This window comes from Leuciscus leuciscus (genome assembly GCF_965113295.1).
Source record: "Leuciscus leuciscus genome assembly, chromosome: 1".
Taxonomy (NCBI): Eukaryota; Metazoa; Chordata; class Actinopteri; order Cypriniformes; family Leuciscidae; genus Leuciscus; species Leuciscus leuciscus.
Genome location: NC_138725.1, coordinates 24729828 through 24746513, shown reverse-complemented (window position 1 = coordinate 24746513; position 16686 = coordinate 24729828). Strand labels below are relative to the sequence as shown.

Here is a 16686-nt window from a genome sequence, read left to right as displayed (position 1 = left end):
GTGAGCAGTGTGTGTGATTGTTAACAAGCTGGCATTATCTAAACATGAACTGTAAATGTGTTCATGCCATGAAAGAATGGGAGTGAGCAGCAGATACAGAGCACTTTAATTCGTGATCAACCTCGTTTTATTGTAAGGTGAATTCAACAAGGCATGCTGTGTCTTTGAAGCAACAAAGGCTATTTGTTATAGTTTTTTTCTTTCGTGATTTGTGTGGATGACACCCAGCGACATATACAGTATTAACAGCTGTATGGTGTGTTTTTACCTTGAAATGTAATTTCGAGAGACCCGGCGCGCGCAGTGAGGGAGACTAAAGAAACTTACTAAAAAGAGATCTAGCACGAGAGAGAGGGAAAGAAAAACGCCTGTTCTTAATTTATGTTGCTTTGAACTATTTTCGTTTTGGACAGTTTTAATTTTTAACTTAGCTGCAATGTCTTTGGCAATACAAATGTAAAATGTCGCAAGAATAAGATTCTGTGTTTCTTATTTTGCATCGCAAAGGGAATAAACTCTAAACTTGATGCAACCCTGTTTTAAATAAATAAACTGTCCCAACACTTTATTTAAACCTTGAAATGTGCGATTGGGCTTCAAACTTAATTTTATCGTTCTTTTACCTTTTTTTTTTTTTTTTTTTTTGTGTGAAAGCAATCCCAGCAAACATTTGGACGTTTAATGACCGTTGAAAAGACGTCCGTCCGACACGTCCCGTCATGGTTGAAAAATAGTTCTAAAATGAAAGTTGAACAGACGTCTTCAACGTCATCTGAACGTGAATTCCACGTCTCTTCTGCGCATCCCTGGACATCTAAATGCGTCGTCATCTGTGTGTTTAAATGTGTTGCTGCATAATTTAAGTGTATATATAAGCCTGCATATAAAATAATCACACACCTATTGTGTAACATCGTGAAAAGCAATCAAGTCTTGAGGTTTACACATCTTGACAAAGGTTCTAAAAAGGTCAAAAATTGGTCCAGTCAGACCTAAACGTCAATAAAATGTTTTAATCACGTGTACATCACAAACAAGAACACATTATTTGTGGACATAAGCAAAAAAGAAGCATGTTCAGATTTAGCACAACATTTTATTGATCTTGAACAGCCAAAATTTCTCTTTATTTTTTTCAATGTTTAACATTTGTTAACCAAACTAAAATACCAATTACAAAATACTGAATTATTATATAAAGGGATAGTTCAACCAAAAATGAAAATTATGTCATTTACTCACCCTCATGTTCCAAACCTGTATGAGTTTCTTTCTTCTGCTGGACACAAAAGAAGATATTTTAAAGAATGGGTCTCATTCATGAAACATTTGTAAATATACAAGTAAATATGTGAGTGATTTGAGCGTAAAGAGACCTTCCCGAAAACTCTTCTCCTGATTCACAAATACTTCGTAAACGTCAGATGTGATAGTGAATTGTGTGTGTGTTAATGAATTCCAATCAGTTGTAAATGGGTGCACGCTCATTCTCAATTACCATAAATCCCGCCCATTAAATCCAACTGACAACTATATATGGGCATCATATTATGACACCAAACAAAGGATTTCAACACGTCTTCTCAAAAGCGAATGAAAAAGAGAAATTTCTCAGATGCAGAAATTGAAGTTTTATTATCAGAAGTTCATTCAAAACGCCACATTTTATTTTCAAGCGTACATAGTGGCGTATCAGGTCCTAAAAAAAGGAAGTGGAGTTTCATCTGTTAATCGAACAGTCCCAGAAGTGAAAAGAAAATGGTTCGACATGAAGCTTGACTGCAACACTTGTGACTTGCGGACTTGTCAGGCATGTGATTGGCTAAGGACAAAAAAGCAGGAAAACACGCTGATCATGCCCCATCTTTTTTTACAGATCTGCATGATTCACGTAGGTCACATTTTCAGGTCGGAAAATCCGGAATTCCGGATTAATCCGGAAAAATCACATCCCTGACTTGTGTTCCGTTTGCAGATGCTATTACTGGCTCTCATAATAAAGTAAAAAGAAAAACCGTATGTAATTACAATAAAGAATATTTTTTTCTAAATGCTGTGTAAATATGTACCCAATTAAGGTGAATTAAAATGCAGCCTTATTAGTGAGCAAAACGTCCGGATGTTAAACTCACTATTTACGCGTGGCTGGGAGCAGGTGTAGATTTCTTTCGTACCAACTAACATTTGGTAAATACGAACATTTTAATGAATCCGAAAATTTACGCCAGAACCACTTTACACACGATTTACACAAAAATTCGTTCTGCTCGTGTTTCATGAATGAGACCCAATGTTTGTAACCACGCAAATAGAGCAACCATTAACTACCATTATTGGAGAAAAAATTATTATGGTAGTTAATGGGAAGCGACATCTGCTTGGTTACAAACATTCTTCCAAACATCTTTGTGTTTAGCATAACATAGAAAGGTATACAGGTTTGAAACATGAGGTTGAGTTAATGATGACAATTTTCATTTTTGGGTGAACTATCCCTTAAACACATTGTTTGGCTCATTTTTTGTATCCACCACCCCCAGCTCTTCCTGGAGAGTGTTTCAGGTGTTCTGCCATTGCTGCATCAATTTCAGAGTCTGTAGCATTTGGGCTCCACCTCTTCACAGCATCTAAGGGAAGAGAATATATTTATTTTTAAAATAAATCAAATAAAAAATGTGAGGTAAATGACATGCACTTATTTTCAAAATATTTGTATGGTTTACAGCAAAAAAAAAAAAAAACATGGAACAAGATGAATGAATCATGAATGAAACATTAGAAAAAGGTAATTTTATTTTATTGTATAAAAGATGTTCTGCTTTAAATTGGTGTTAGATCAGTTGGGGGGCGGGGGGAACAGCATTTGTCCCCTGCCTCTTCAATACCACTGTGGTGCCCTTGAGAAAGACCCTTAACTAGATGTGTAACTGTGAGAAAGTGAACAGGACATTTCTGATAAAGACAGGTGGGCTGTGATGTCCCCTGAATAGATATCAACCCTTGCCCTTCGTCATCTCCACTATTCAGAGGACATGTTTAGCAATTCTAAAATTACAAAATATTTTTAAAGCAGTTACTGAAAACATACATGTTCAAATCCAGCTAAACATTTCATTCTATTTCAGATAATTTACTTTCTGAAAGAAACTCTCAAAAGGCTACATTAATAAGTTACAGTAATAACTTTGACTGTATCATTAAACATACTTTATACTATGGTATACCGTTGTATAAGTTCAAAGTAACTTTAAGCCTACTAGTTAATTTTAGCCAAACTCAGTCAATTTCAGTTGACAATGTGGGCATCATTTCTTTCGGTTCATTCATGTCAAACAAGTAAAACTCAAGCACGTAAATCTAATAATACAAAATGTACTTACCCAACAGTAGATTTTTAATAATTTTGATACAACTCCCTCCTTAATTCCTCCTCTCATCGTGGTTGTTCAATGTTCCGGAGTCTATGGAGAGAACCATAGACAGTATATAAACTGGACACAGCGACCCCATTGGATTCAACGGAGACAAGTGAAGTCAGTTAGAAGCACTGACTTCCTGGGGGTCGAGCGTACTGCGCAGACTCAAACTGAGCTTGACGACGTAGGTGTGACGTGAGCAACCGTCTGTCTTCTAGTAGCTGTGCCAAGAGAAATCTGAATCATTCCCTTCCGAAACTTGCAGAGACGGAGATCGTGAGTAGGAGGTGTCCACGAGCTAGGAGCAGGAGACACTTTTGCTAAGTATTCTGATGAATTATTTTGTAATTTTGCCTCCACGTCCCCCCGACTGCCCGCGAGCTTCTCCTCCTGTCCATACGGTAATCTCTCTACTGTGCGACAGAGAGTCGTGTGATTATGACGCAATCGTTAGACTATTTTTACAAAAACTGCATCTACGGGGCCATAACGTAAGATACAAGGTAATGGAGCCTTTTATACATTTTTGTTTTTCTTTAGAAATAAATAATGGACAAATGGAGTCTTTAAACGCCTCAGATGTAAAGTTATTCGCTGTCAAAGTGACGCCAAAATGAATGGGAGTCAATGGGATGCTAACAGCAGGTGGAGGTCCAGGGGAAACTTCAATTTATTCCGAATGACTGCCCCCCTAGGGAGAACGTGTTAACATCTCGCGAGATAATCTATCCTATCGCGGAATTTTGTAATATCGCGAGATCTTTTGTTACTACATCTTGGCAGCACAGTTTTGGCAATTACATCCAACTCAGACATAAATGGTGACCAGATATATTTCTGTTTTACATGTACATGCATACATTCCATAAAAAATAACAACGAATACATCAGGTACAACAGGTTGAAATAATGACTAAAATGCAGTGGCTTTGCAATCACTTAACCACACTGGGCACTTTGTGATTATAATTTATTTAAACAAGATAAAGTAAATATATTTACTTTGTATACAAATCGTGTATTTCATAAAGATAATTCCTGGGGGGTTTTTCTGTCTTGCTTGACTAGACGTGTAAAAGATGTCAGTGGACGTCTTCACAACCTCTTAAAAACTACTTGGGCAATTAAATTAATTATTGCAGTATTAACCATGCAAGGATTAAGCACAGCTTTTGCATATTTCACAAGGATTTCATAGAGGGTCATGATGGACTATAAATGCACGTGTAAAAGATGTCGCCAGGTGACGTCCTCTCACCCGATACACTATATATTGAACTACACGTAGCTAAAAGTTAAAAGTTTTAAAGGGGTGGTTCGGGATTTTGAACATCGGACCTCATTTCCAAGTTAGCCTGTGTGTTATTTATCAGTAGAGAAAGTTAAAAAAAAAATTCACCCAGTCCTTCCAGTTGCATAGTTCACCGGTGCTAGGCTAGCGTGAGTCAACGGTATATGCTAGCCTGTAGTAGGGAGGTTAAGCCCAAAAAATAGGCCTTTGACTTCAAGTCATGATGCAAAGGTCGCCTTTGGTATGGAAGTACCTTAGGGTCATACAAATGAATTTATCCTAAGACACAAGTGGAGGGTCTGTGCAAGAAGGCTCACTGGGGGAAACGCATACTTGCGCAGGTCCCGGGGCCAGCTGTGAGCCAGGGCGTCCGTGCCGAGGGTCCCCTCGGTCAGGGAGTAAAACCACTGGCAATGGGTCGTATCTGGAGAGGCAAACAGGTCTACCTGTGCGACTCCGAAGACACTCCAAATCAGCTGGACCGCCTGGGGATGGAGTCGCCATTCTCCTGGCAGGGGAGGCAGCCGTGAGAGCTCGTCTGCCACACGGTTGAGCTCCCCTGGAACATGAATGGCACGAAGCGACCTCAGATGCTTCTGACTCCATAGGAGGAGGTGGGAGGCGAGTCGCGGCATACGACGGGAGCGTAGACCACCTTGATGGTTGATGTACGCAACGGACGCAGTGCTGTCCGTACGGACCAGTACGTGCTTGTGTCTGAGAAACCCCTTGAGGCGACACAAGGCTAGGCGTACTGCTTGCAACTCTAGGCAGTTGATGTGCCAATGCAGCTGGGGCCCCCTCCACAGACCCGAGACTGCATGCCCTTTGTACGTGGCCCCCCAACCCATGGCAGAGGCATCTGTGAAAACCACAGCATGCCTGGAATCCCGGACTAAGGGCACTCCGGCCCGAAGAAACGCAGGATCCGACCACGGGGAGAAGGTTTGGCGACAGTGCGGGGTTACTTTGACCCGGAACGTGCCGCTCTGCCACGACCACCTCGGGACTCGATCGTGAAGCCAGCGCTGAAGCGGTCTCATATGTAACAAGCCGAGCAGCGTTACTGCGGCTGCCATATGCCCCAGGAGCCTCTGAAATTGTTTCAGTGGAACCACTGTCCTGCCTCGAAAGGACCCGAGGCAGGTAAGCACTGACTGGACGCGTTCCTCCGTGAGGCGCGCAGTCCGGGCGACCGAGTCTAGTTCCATACCGAGATAAGAGATCCTCTGCACGGGGCAGAGTTTGCTCTTGTCCCAGTTGACCTGAAGCCCCAACTGGTTGAGGTGCCGAAGCACCATGTCCCTGTGATCGCACAACACATCTCACGAGTGAGCTAGAATGAGCCAGTCGTCGAGATAGTTGAGAATGCGAACGCCTTGTTCTCTCATGGGAACGATGGCCGCCTCCGCGACTTTCGTGAAGACACGGGGCGACAGGGCCAGCCCGAAGGGTAGGACTTTGTACTGATACGCTCGACCCTCGAAAGCAAACCGTAGAAACGGTCTGTGTCGAGGAAGAATCGAGAGGTGAAAGTACGCGTCCTTCAGGTCGATCGCTGCAAACCAATCCTGGGGACGGATGCATTAGAAAATGCGCTTCTGCGTGAGCATTTTGAACGGGAGTTTGTGCAGGGCCCGATTCAAAACTCACAGGTCCAGGATTGGCCGTAACCCACCGCCTTTCTTAGGTACAATGAAGTAGGGGCTGTAAAACCCGGACCTCATCTCGGCAGGAGGGACCGGCTCGATCGCATCCTTCGCCAGCAGGACGTCGATCTCTTTCCGCAAGTCAGGGGCATCCACTGACCGCACACGGGTGAAGTGGACGCCCCTGAACTTGGGAGGCCGGCGTGCAAACTGAATTGCATAGCCGAACCGAATGGTGCGGATGAGCCATCGGGACGGACCCGGAAGCACTAGCCAGGCTTTCAGATACCGTCCCAACCGTCCCACCGGCGTACCCGCGGAGGGGCAGCGAGGTGGAAGACAGGGACCCGGCTCTGGTGGCATTGTAGCGACCGAGAGCGGGGTCTGGGCGTGGAACTTGACACCAACCTGCTTCCACCGGGGGGCAGACGGCAGAGAAGGCCCGTTGGCATTCTGCTGCGGACTGCCTGGTGGCGAGGGGAGGGGGAGAGATGAGAAACGAGGCCCTGACTCCTCGTGTCCAGACTCTCCACCAACTCCTGTCTACACTACAACTGCCATTACACTACAACTGCAAAAGGACTTGCCAGAATTTGTCATTTGCAAGTGTAAGACTGACTGTAAGGCACCTTGCAAATGCTGCATGCAGAGGCTGCCTTGCATGTCTCTCTGTGGATGTCGTGGCTCATGTTCCCACAGTGGTGCAGACATCTAAATAGAAAATCATCTTAGTGATGTATTTACACTAAACTATTAGTCTTCATCACTAGAATATTGTAGGTATGGCATTGCCTACTTATAAACTGTGAACATAGTTATGGACTTGTCTCACTAATCAGTTCCTTTGCACCCATAATACACATATTCAACACTTTATGTTTTTATTTATTAAATTATTATTAAGTTGTGAATGGACTGTGTTTGGCATGCGTTTTTTAATAAAAAAATTGCATACTTCACCTCCAATTGTCATGGTAAGGACAACATTATTGTTTTTTAGTCTTGGAACCTATTTTATTGGACTCCTTGACCCCAAAAATGTACACGTTGATACCAAATTTGTCATTATAGCTATAACAGAAGCAAAGATATGAGCTGTGTCCCAATGTTGAAGGCTGCATCCTTCGAAGGACTCAGACTTCAAGGATGCAGCCTATGCGTCCTCTGAAGGACGCACCATGTAGCCTTCCTTGGATTTCCTAATTGCGCAGCCAGGTGTTCCCGATCACCGCTCCTGGCGCCAAGCAACAGTGCGAGAGGACAGCTACTATCCTGATCATTCATTTTGATACAGTAAACAGCTATGGAGCCAGAATTGGCTATTGTCATTCATTTTTATGTTTTATATTTTACTTGAGGACATGGTGAGGATGTTTTAGCCCCGGCGCTGCCAGGTCATGTATTTTCGGTTTAGCCCTGTTTGAATACAAAACCCAATTGAATATAAAAAGTCCAGTATTTCTCGCGCTCGTCATCGGCAGCTGTCACAGTTGCCAGGCGACAAGAACAGTCCTTCGTAGGCTCGACCGGTCCGAGCGCGGGTATGGGATATGGGACGCTGCTGTAGTGAGCAACAATTTGTTAATATTGTGACTAATTTTGTTACTTTAATTTTCGGAACTGCATATTTCGTTAAGTATTCACTTACAAATGTGAAGTAACCTACTGAAGTACTTTTTTCCTCACATCACAATATGATTACATTAAACTACACAAAAGTAGCTATATAATGTAACAACCAGATATTACTGTATATTGAAAATATACAGAAGTAAAATGCAACATATACGCAGTAATGCAGTAGTAGCCTAATATAAATGCAGTAGTTATTAAAAGTACTTTTTTCAGAAAGCCGTCGATTGAATCAGCCCTGCAAACCTGTTGGTAGACAACTTAGTGGATAGTGGAAATATGCACTCAAACGCTCTGGAGACAATCCCAGATGATGTCCCACCAGCAGGAGGCCTTAGGGGCAGCCCATCCCGGTCCAGCAGCTCAGCTCAATAGAGTCTACATCATTTTTTTTCTTATTTTATGTATTGTAAAATTAAATGTTTATGTTGATTTTGATATGTTTAACGTATTTTGTAAATAGTTGGAAAAAGTGCTTTAATGTAGCCTATAGAACAAATGATTTTCATTTACCAATTTTATTTGAAAAAATAAAAAGGTATAGAATTTGTTTCATGCAGAAAGTATTACTGTCATTACAAAAATAAACAATGTCCAGAACAATTCATTCTCTTTTATTTACACAATTAAAGTAGCATAAAAATAAATGTACATAATTTTTCTTTTAAAAAATAAAAGTGAAAAAAGTTAAACAAGAATATGTAGAACATTTTTCAATCATTCTCTCAAGAAGAGAAAACAGCCTGTCCATCCTCTCCCTTCTTTCCTGTGCACTCCTCGCCTCTGCCTCCCTCTGTAGTTGCATTTCTTCTCTCATCAAGTTCAAAAACCCGTCCTGTCTCGCCGCCTTCGTGCTGGTGCTCCTGCTGGTGCTACTGGTGGTGCTGGTGCTGCTGCCCCTGGCTCCTCCTCACCGTGGGCACCCACTACTGAACTCGGCCCTGGTGTGTCCTCAGGGATTGAGGCGATGAGGACAGGGGGGTTGGTGCATTGCCTCTGTCCCAAAACCTCATCCATGAGGACAAACCAGGGCCAAGTTTCAGCAGTGGGTTTCCCACTCACACTCTCACCTGTCCCAGGACACTTGCAATCCTAAAGGCAGAGCAAATGAACCATGGCTTGTTAACAACAACAGGACAATACATTTCAGCAAAGATGTGTGTATTACTTTTCTTATATATATATATATATATATATAAACCCATTTTTTCCTGAATTGTTCTAAAAAAGCAGAAAAGGGTACTTAACACAGAGGAGCAATCTTAAGTGCATTGTTAACACTGCAAAATATGACACATCAAGACATGCATACAAAATACTTAAGAAATCATATTTCTGTATACTAAAATTTGGTTAAAACCAAATAGCATGACAGCACTACAAAAACACATAAAAGTGAAACCCCATTGCCTTATCTACTGCTTTTCTTATTGTTTTGGGCTTTATTGGGTGAGTGATATTTCTTATAATACACAAGTGCAAATATTACAAATAGGTCGTTAAACTAATAACGTTATTACCACAAGTTTTGCCTAAAACTACATGATAAATGTAGCCACGCAATGGTGACGAAGGAGTTAAGAAGAAGTTTATAAGAAATTTAACTCTGGTTTCGCTAGCTATTTGAGTAAATTAAAACATAATACTTACATTTAAATGTGAATTTGCTGTCCACCACCGATCTCTAGTCTCGGCCGCCTTTAAAAATAAGTAAATAAATGCTGTCGTCAACGGCGCGCAATGACTTATGGGGTAGAATAGGCCGCTAAGTGTCCATTTATGTATCCTTCTTTTCACGGGGAAACGAAGGGTGCATTTGGCGTCGCTTTTGAATCAGGGAAGCCTTCGTCGCGGCGCGATGACGCAACCGGCCTTCAAATACGGACTTCGGAGGATGCAGAACTGAATTGGGACAGCCTTCATCGAGCCGCGTGACGCAATCGGCCTTCAAATGCGACCTTCCAAGGATGCAGCCTTTGAATTGGGACGTCCTTCGTCGCGCCGCGGTGACGCAATCGGCCTTCAAATACGGCCATCCGGCCTTCAAATACGGCCTTCGGAGGATGCAGCCTTCACTTTGGGACACAGCTATGGGCCTCTCAAGTATGGTTGGCGGCCATTTTTAAAAAACGTGCGTATATAAGATACAAAATGTGATCTCACTTGTGTCTTAGGATAAATTTATTTCTATGGCCCTAAGGTACTTCCATACCAAAGGGGACCTTTGCATCATGACTTGAAGTCAAAAGTCACTTAACCTCCCTACTAAAAACAGTTTTACCCACTCCACAGTACACCAAAAGCAAATCAATTATAACGCCAGACTACCGATGTAAATGTCTGTTGAGAGAATAATGTTAGAAATCAAACTACCCTTTCATCGCATTGCAATAGTTATACTTTGTTACCTGTATTTATTAGCACAGTCTACAGCAGCGGCGGAGTGATATTAAGTTACCTAGGCAACCGAGAGAGCCGGTCCACATGACAATCTCGCAAGTGTATTTACCTGCCGTGTTTACTTTTCGGCGCAGTACTACTAACCGGAGGAAAGTAAAATTCCGCCGCTGCTGAGAAACTAGTTCCTGTAATTGTAATGTGATCAATGCGATGAAAGGGTAGTTTGATTTCTAACATTATTCTCAAAACAGACATTTACATCGATAGTCTGGCGTTATAATTTCTTTTCTTTTGGTGTACTGTGGAGTGGGTAAAACAGTTTTTAATGGCAGGCTAGGCAGATAACGTTGACTCGCGCTAGCCTAGGGCTGGGCGATATGGCTGAAAACTGTATCACGATATAAGTGTTTCATATCGGTCGATATCGATAATTATTGATTTTTTTTTATGACCTGATTAAAATAAGGACCAGGAGACAAATATATTACATTTAAAAAAAAAAATTTATTTAAACTAAATCTTCCTCTGATTTAGGGCTGCTCGATTATGGAAAAAATCATAATCACGATTATTTTGGTCAGTATTGAAATCACGATTATGTAACACGATTATTTCACATGATTTTGTGAACGTGTTGCATTTATTAAAAAGATGTAACACTTTACAATAAGGTTAATTAGTTAACATTAGTTAATGTATTAACTAACATGAACTAACAATGAGAAATACATTTGTTACAGTATTTATTAATCTTTGTTAATGTTAGTTAATAAAAATACAGCTGTTCATTGTTTGATCATGGTAGTTCACAGTGCATTCACTAATGTTAACAAATACAACCTTTGATTTTAATAACATATTAGTAAATGGTGAAATTAATATTAACTAAGATTAATAAATGCTGTAGAAGTATTGTTCATTATTAGTTAATGTTAACTAAGGTAGTTAACTAATGCTAATTAATTAACCTTATTGTAAAGTGTTACCAAAGACACCTTTCAACAATTCTTAAAAAAAAAAAAATAATCGAAATTTGAAATTTGAAATCAACATCGATTGTACTTTTTGAACTATTAAAATAAATAATATAACAGATAGGCCTAATACTTAAATGAGTATTTTAATAATTCCCGCAGGTCTACCACTTATAATGCGGGAAATTCCCCCACAAACAAACATTGATTCACTTTAGCATGTAGATTGTATGAGTAGCCTAAATTAATCCACACAGATTATTAGGGCTGTACTGTCCCAGTCGATTAGTCGATTAATTGGTCGATACGTTCTGGTTCGACCAAAATTCTGATTGGTCGATTTTTTGCCGCGTTTATTTCATCAGTTTTGCCGCGCTGAGGCGCGCTCATTTCATCAGGTGGAAAGCACTAACTGCTAATGGGGGTGTTTTCAGAGTACCCTTGTTTCACTGTAACAGTCTGTCTTCAGAACACCCCCCTTGTTTTCACCTTTTTTGGATTAGCCCAACCCAAGAGAGAGCGATAACTATAGAAGGTTTGATGCTGAATATTATTTATTTAATTGTGAGAGCGTTTAATAGTCAGTCCTCTTCTAACATGTCAACAACAACAAAAATCGACAGTGTGGCAGCATTTTGTTAAAATTGATAACAGGAAAAAGGTCGAATGCAAAGTTTGCAAGCAACAGTTTTCCACAGCTCGACGACAAACATGACATATATCATCTAAAAGTGGTAAGCTCACTTGTCTGCGTTAGCTTGCCCTGTCTGTTTTGAGTAGGCTATATGAACATATCAGAATTTGCATATTTCAATGTTTTAGTGTTATAACCTAACTTTTTTATTTTTTATTTGGAGCCTAATGCGCAATTGCGCTGTGCTGTTGGTTGTGTTAGTTTTGAGCCTAGGATGCTTTATTTTTCAGTTATGCACTTTATTTCATTTCTGCTCTTGATCTGGTTTGTTTAATAAATATTCTTTTTTTATTAAAGTGGACGTGCCTTTTGTGTTTATTAAGAGTAAAAGCTTTAAGTTAATAGTCTATTCGTGTCTCAGCTGCGAAGCTGAGCTCATGTTCAGCCCAAGCGGCAACATTCTAATCTGAAAAATGAAGCCTACCCGGAAGTGCGAAAAACTGCAATACATCGAAAATCCGCTAGGGGCAGGTCCCAAAAGGGAGCAAATGTCCATACACCCCCATGTTAAAATGTCCGTTTTCACAGCATAAATTCATGTTTTTACAGGTTGGTCCCATGGACTTTTGTTGTATTTTTCGATAGGTTCCGAGTGCCTGACAACTGTGAGGGGGGTGAATTTTTTTCTAACTCGTTAGTTTAGATCGTATTTAGATATAAAATGTATGACAAATAAGGGCGCGATTGACAGCTTGATTGACAGCTGACAACGAGCATAGGCTGAGCCGAGTGGAATTCCTGAAATTTGACGTCTCGGCCATGATCTGACACAACACATCATACCTGTAAGTTAACCTTTCTGAACATTTCTATTGAAATATGGCGCCGCCCATACCCCCCATAAACGGCCTCAAAACCGTTCTTCAGAAGTCTATGGGTGACGTCACAGATGCTTTGTCCATATTTTTTACAGTCTATGGTTCAGCCTCGCTCGGTGCGAGGACATGCACGGTGAAATGATAGTGTCTGACAGTTATAACTTATTATTATAACAAATGACAAAAATAATTGTCTAAATTATGTTGCATATTCCTCAACAGTTCTTGTGATATCATCACTAGTTGACAACATAGTACTATTTTCGGAAATCATAAGCTATGATATTGCGCAGGTGCACGTGATGCAACGCTGTCAGAGCCGACAGACTCGAGTGTCAGACTCATTTCAGTGCAAAATAATTAGGTCAAAAACGATTTAATATACTGCAAATAGCCTACTAGTTTTTTATGTTTATTTATAATTCATTTAGGCGGACAACAAGGCTACCAAGTACTGCGTACAGTGCGCATCTAATTAATGTAAAGTTGTTGTTTTTTTGTTTGTTTTTTTTTACCGTCATTTTTAGTCGCTTTTTGTCGATTTTTAGTCGAAAATTTCAGGACTTCAGTCGACCAAGATTTTCTTTGGTTGAGTACAGCCATACAGATTATAAAATCAAATCAATAATTTTAAAACTTTCTCCAAGACGCAATTTCACAAACGGCGTGAGTGTTCAGCGGTGCTGCGTCTTCTCCCTCTGTGTCTCTCAAAATGGGTTGGACAAAGCAAGCGTCGAAACTACACTCTCGCGTTTAGGATTCATCGGGACATGAGGGAATTGTCACTTGCACAATCGGGCCAGCATTGCATCGTAACTAAAGTTGATCATGTTCACTTCTTTTTAAGTCTTATCAGTTTAAACATTCAAGCTGAGAGAGTTTATGGCTTCGGGAGGGGCGGATGTGCGCGTCATTCAGAACACAAGACAAAATTAGAGCGTTCTTTCAAAACAGAACATGACAAAATAATCGTTTTTACTCGATTGTACTATTTTGGTGATCGTTAGGAGCCGAAATCGAAATTCAATTAATTGCACAGCCCTACTCTGATTATAATCCCCTCAGTTATAAAGGCAGAAATGTCAACACAACCATGGAAAACACTCAAATAATTAAATATAAACAGAGAAACCGACGACGGTCTTGCATAATTTGCAGACGACATTGGTCTGACTACGGTCAGACTTATAAAATCCAAAAAACTGCCATACTGGCGAGCTGACTTTTCCTGTTTTATCAACAATTCCTGCGGCACTCATTTTCCACTGATCACTCCACGCCGGTTCTGTTACTGAAGAATCCAACACGAGACAACGATATGGCGCAACCATACTGTTACATGACCGGCTGTTAGCGTGTCACCCCCTACGTTGCTAGGTTACCAGAGAGTGAGTGCCTTTGTTCATGCAACCAAACTTGCTTCGCAACCTCTGGTTTCTTCCGACGAAGAAAAAAAAAATGATCGAACGTTTTATCGAACACATTTTTTATTGATATTGATTACGTGTCTATCGCGATACATATCGTTATCGTTTTATCGCCCAGCCCTAATACGTTTATCTCTGTAAAGCTGCTTTGAAACAATCTACATTGTTAAAAGCGCTATATAAATGAAGATGACTTGACTTTAAAGTCAAAATAACAATTATTCATGCAACCCAAGAGAACAGTAGACATGTACAAATGTATCTGAATGCATTTTTAGGAAATGTTCTGTCTGTGTTACATATTTATACCGATTTATGTTGTCCTACCGCAACTATTTTTGGCCAGGGACACGACGTTGCCGTCGGACCAATCTTTGCTGGGATACCGTATTGAAAGTCTTTTTCTGATTTGTTCGATCTGTTTTGAAAAATGTCTTCCGTTGCTGTGGCCGGGTATCACTGTCAGTCATCTTAATTTTGTGAATGATTCACAAAAACAATAATTTAGCAGATTAAAGACGAACTTCATCATCTTCATTTTCTGGTGCGATCGGCTGACAATCTTCCTTCATAAGTTTTGTCGTCTGTGCAGCGGCTCAAATGGAACGTAGCAAATTTATGTTGTAATGTACAATTGATAATTAAACAAAACGCATGACTTTAATAAACAGTTACATATTTTAGCATCAAGAACGGTAAAACATAAACGCTGTCGGCTACATTGAGATTCGATCTCAGATCGCTTGAAGTTCCGCGAGGCTCATGCTGTTGCGTTGACCACAGAGCTATCATCTGAATGCTGTTAAGTTAATGTCTTATGGTCTTGCAAAGCCTCATTGATGTAGCCTAATATTTTTCTATTGCAATGCAGCTTTCAATCGCTCTCAATGAGCCGCAGCGTGGCAGCAGATTACGCAATAGAGAGAATAAACTGACACTTTGCAAAGTCTTTAATTGTAGCGCCTCATAGCGGTAAGAGGCTGCAAATACACACCCGCAATTTACAGCCGCGGGAAAGTATTATTCTGGTTGATTACCATTTAATTTTATGCAAAGCAACATACAGGGGAGCGATGCGAGTCATCTTAACGAGTCTCGCGTCTGTCTTTTCACGTGATGGAAACGCCTTGCAAAATAGTTTATGATTTTATTCAAAAAAAGTATAAAGAATATAAATGCTTAGAAAGTAAAAATATGTTCTCAGAACTGTACACTGATTGTTTAAGGACAGGTTATGGAGTGAGTCAAAGCATATTTAGGTCAATAAACAACCCAGATTGGGTTGAATTTAACCCAGTGTTTTTCAAAGGGTAGTTCAAAGTGTCCATGAAATGTATTTAAAGCAATTCCAATATTTAAAGCTGGTTTCACTAGTGCCACCAAATGCTCTTAAATGTGAATCTGCAGCAGCTCAAATTCTATATCTGGTCAGAACTCGTCTTTTGAGGACAAAGAAAATAGTAGAAATATTTGCTGATGAAAAAAGCATTGCATCATTAGCGGTTGAATATTCCAGCCCAGCGTAAATGTCAACTCAAGTCAAGTCAAGTATATTTGTATAGTGCTTTTCACAATACAGAATGTATCAAAGCAGCTTCACATTATTAAATCAAAATAACACAACAAGGTTTGTTTCTAGTGGAAAAACGTCCACGTTTGGTAAGGCTGATCAATAGTATTATTGATTGATTAAATTAAATTAAATATCCCCAACTGAGCAAGCCAAAGGCAACAGTGGCAAGGAACCGAAAAAACTCCATCAAGTGACCTAATGGTGACCTAAAACTCCATCAGGTGACCTAATGGAGAAAAAAAAAAACCTTGGGAGAACCCAGGCTCAGTCGGGGGCCAGTTCTCCTCTGGCGTTTATGAACTAGAGGCCGGATTTAACTGTAAGATTAAAAATATTATATGAATGCCTGACTGAAGAGATGCGTCTTTAATCTAGTTTTATACTGGGAGAGCGAGTCTGAGCAATGAACAGTATCAGGAAGGCTATTCCAGAGTTTTGGAGCTAAATGTGAAAATGCTCTCCCTCGTTTGGTGGATCTGGATATCCTAGGTATGACCAAAAGCCTCGAATTTAGTGATCTTAAAGAGCGCGATGAATTATAGGGCGATAGAAGATCCGTTAAATAGACTGGAGCTAAGCCGTTTAGGGCTTTACAAGTCAGTAGCAATACCTTGTACTTAATACGGAACTTTATAGGTAACCAATGCAGTGATGATAAAATCGGTGTTATATGATCATATTTTCTTGATCTAGTAAGAACTCTAGCGACTGCATTTTGGACTAACTGTAGCTTGTTTATTGAGGATGCGGGACAACCAGCTAATAAAGCATTACAGTAATTTGGTCTCGAGGTCATGAATGCATGAACTAAC

General features: G+C 40.4%; 1 long non-coding RNA gene across 1 annotated transcript; it reads right to left on the bottom strand.

The window, feature by feature from the left end:
• Positions 1 to 8581: 8581 nt before the first annotated feature.
• Positions 8582 to 10073, bottom strand: LOC309503235. Its single transcript, XR_014207576.1, has 2 exons — positions 9639 to 10073; positions 8582 to 9080 (listed from the first exon to the last, which is right to left on the bottom strand). It is a non-coding gene; the product is annotated as an uncharacterized lncRNA (long non-coding RNA).
• Between the last annotated feature and the right edge of the window lie 6613 nt (positions 10074 to 16686).